Genomic DNA, 3,035 nt, shown 5'->3' with positions numbered 1-3,035 from the left:
GGCATGAACACTTACATTTTTCTTTGGAAATCTGGGAGTTTATCAACAAAGCACACTTAACTCCTGTAGAGGAGAGAAGGATAAGAATATGTGATCACATAAAGACTGTTATAATCTCTGTATACAGATGTGCTCCATTAAAAAGTAGCAGAATAAACCTTACTATGCAATTTTCCCAATGTCTCAGCTCTTAGCTCTGCAACCTGACATACTGGTAGTGTAAGTGTGGCAAGACCTCACTGTTTGGTTTTGTTGAGCTGGTCCTACTTGCAGCTCACTGCCTCACTTCTGTGATCTATAGAAGACATCTGTTTGGATATGAATTCACAAGGACTTGATTTCTCACCTGTCAATAAAAAAAAACTTGTTATAAGAAATCACTTAAAATATATGCAAAAAACCCTAGATGCTCTGTAACTGTAATTAGGACCAAGAGAAAGAAAATGCAATGCAGAAACTCTTCAGTTACAAACTGAAGGGCCCTGGGTGTCCCCAAGGGACAGTCACCTGGACCCAGGAGCTGCTTTCGGTCGAGGCTCGGCAGGGAAACCCGTTTTTTTTAACCCTGGTCCCAGCAGGACCAGCCTGGTCCCAGCCGTGGGTGCCAGCCTATCTCCATCCTCATGGGGAAAACCCTGAACACGACTGTAAAACCGTACAAGTGGAACATCTGGATTTACAGCAAAAGCAGGTTTTACCCACAGGCTTCCTTGCAAATTTGAAGATTATTAATTTCAATCTAAAGAGCAATTTTTAACAGAGCAAACTATCAAGTAGATCCTGTTTCTTGTGCACCCTCTTGAGAGGGCCCAGTTAGACCCCTCTGCTCCGCAGCCCTTGCCCTTTACTACTTGCTGGGCATTTTGTTTTAGCTTGGAGTTATGTCTTGACTGCTGGAAAACACAGAAGATCTGTCCTGCTGATTTGTCATGTTGAAGTGATTCAACAAATTGCCTTGTCAAACCGAAAGGAGCTCTGTAGGTTTCCTCAACAACTTTCATAAAATAACATCTCACTTGATTTGGTATAGACAAATATGCAATGGTTACATTTAATACTGGGCAAACAGCAGGTACACTTTGGCTTTAGAAAGGTACTCAACTGTTAAACTTTAGACCCCCAAAACAAGCAAGACATTCCTTTCACAGTGGGAAAGAAAACAGATTTCTGGGTAATGTTACAGAATTTGTTCAGTTATTTGTTTTAAACTGCAACTAAATTATGTGTAGAAACTAAGAAGGAGCCAACAAGGTAACTGGTATGAAACAACAAAACAAAGATCTCCTGTCTGTATTAGTTATAATTAAGCAATACACATCTGTCTATATATATCTATCTAAAGAAAGGCAGAGAGGGTTTTTTTTCTGCCATTCTAAGACTAGCCCTATGACAGGGTATGAAGGGACAGGATCCGTAATTGAGACTGAGCTTAAGAGACTTCCTTAGGGCTCCCTTGCATAAATATTTTTGATTGAGACATGCTGTCATTTTCTTTCCCTTTATTACATTTCACTCAGCTGAGTTTAAAAAAACAAAACAAAACAAATCACAAAAGGGAAGGCTTTTTTTTGTCATCATGGGAAAGATTCAGGCTGATGGGTACACGTCACCCTGTGTCCAGTGGTGACTGATAACCCCAAATACACTGCATCCCTTCTGCTTTGACTTTACTCCCTGGATTGAGGACTGCAGCAGGATGCTGAGGCCAGCCTCCAAATTTTAATATGTTCCATTTTCATGGATTGATTCCATTCTTCTATAAGGTAGAAAAAAAAAATAATTTCTTATCTGTTAAAGAACAGGAACAGAAGGTAGCAAGGCAGGGTTTTGCACACCCACCTCAGCATGGGGCTACCCTGCTTTCTTCAGAGACATCACCATGATGGTGCAGGAGGAGCAGGGCTGCTCCATGGGCTGCCCAGCAACTGCATGAGCAAAAAGCAGTGGTGTGCCCTTTATCAGGGACTTCCTTTGGCTCCAAAACCCTAGATGCCCCCAACACAGACAGTCTATCAGCTCTCTCGGGAAGAGTTGAGACTTACTCTGTGTAGTGATCACCTGGCAGACCCTGGATGGAGATATGCACAATTGCTCTTCCTGCACACGGGTAATCCTGGGTTGGCTGTGGTAGTCATCAACCTCCTCACATCGTTCTGCCTTCATTTCCAGAAGAGAAAAAAAACCCACCCTTTCATGAGACAAAAACAACATAGGGAGCTCAGGATATGATAGCTAAACACCCTCACATGCTCATCTCTGGAGCAACAAAAAGCGGGGTCTCCCTCGGCCAGGGGAAGAGCAATCTCTTCAAGAAGTTGTAGAGACATACTTCTGGGAGTCATGAGAGTGCAGAAAGGCCCAGTGTTGCCTGCCAGTGATTTTTCTTCACCCCACACAGTATTTTATTTTTATCATTCAGTTACCCAATCTCCATTTACACTCTGTTTAAAAGGGAAAAAAATGAAGATTTTAAGCTTGCATGGTATGCAAAGAAGACACGTATATTCAAGCATCTTGTGTAAAGTAACAAATTGGGAGGGCTGGGGGTAGCTGTCATCTCAGCTTTGAAATAGCTTTACATGTACCGAGAAGGGCTGAGTGTGGGATTGCCAGTACAGTGGAACTGCTCGGCTTCCCTAAACCATCTATAAAGCCTCCTAGGCCTCCAAACCTTCCTCTCCCTTCTCCTTCAAAGCACCAAGAATATGAAGCGTAAGCACAAATGACAGCACCTCTGTGGGTCCTGAGTGCCCTTTTGGGTAATAAGTAAAATATTTGTATCTTCTCCACAGAGACAAGAGACATAACCCAACTGATTCTGGATGCTTACTGAATTACACAAACTATGGCCATGCAAGACCCACAGAGCCATGTTGCCCAGCTCCTGACACTGGTTCTTCACCCTGGGGCCACCTGAATCCCAAACTTTCTGACAGAAGCTGCAGGTGATTGATTACAGGGGCAGATCTCAACTCATGCTTCAGATATCAGGAAAATTCAGATTGCCTCCTTATCACTATAGGACATTAATTGAA

This window comes from Cariama cristata, unplaced genomic scaffold, assembly GCF_000690535.1.
Source record: "Cariama cristata isolate BGI_N322 unplaced genomic scaffold, ASM69053v1 scaffold1922, whole genome shotgun sequence".
In the NCBI taxonomy this organism is placed as follows: domain Eukaryota; kingdom Metazoa; phylum Chordata; class Aves; order Cariamiformes; family Cariamidae; genus Cariama; species Cariama cristata.
Note: the sequence above shows the minus strand (reverse complement) of the source record.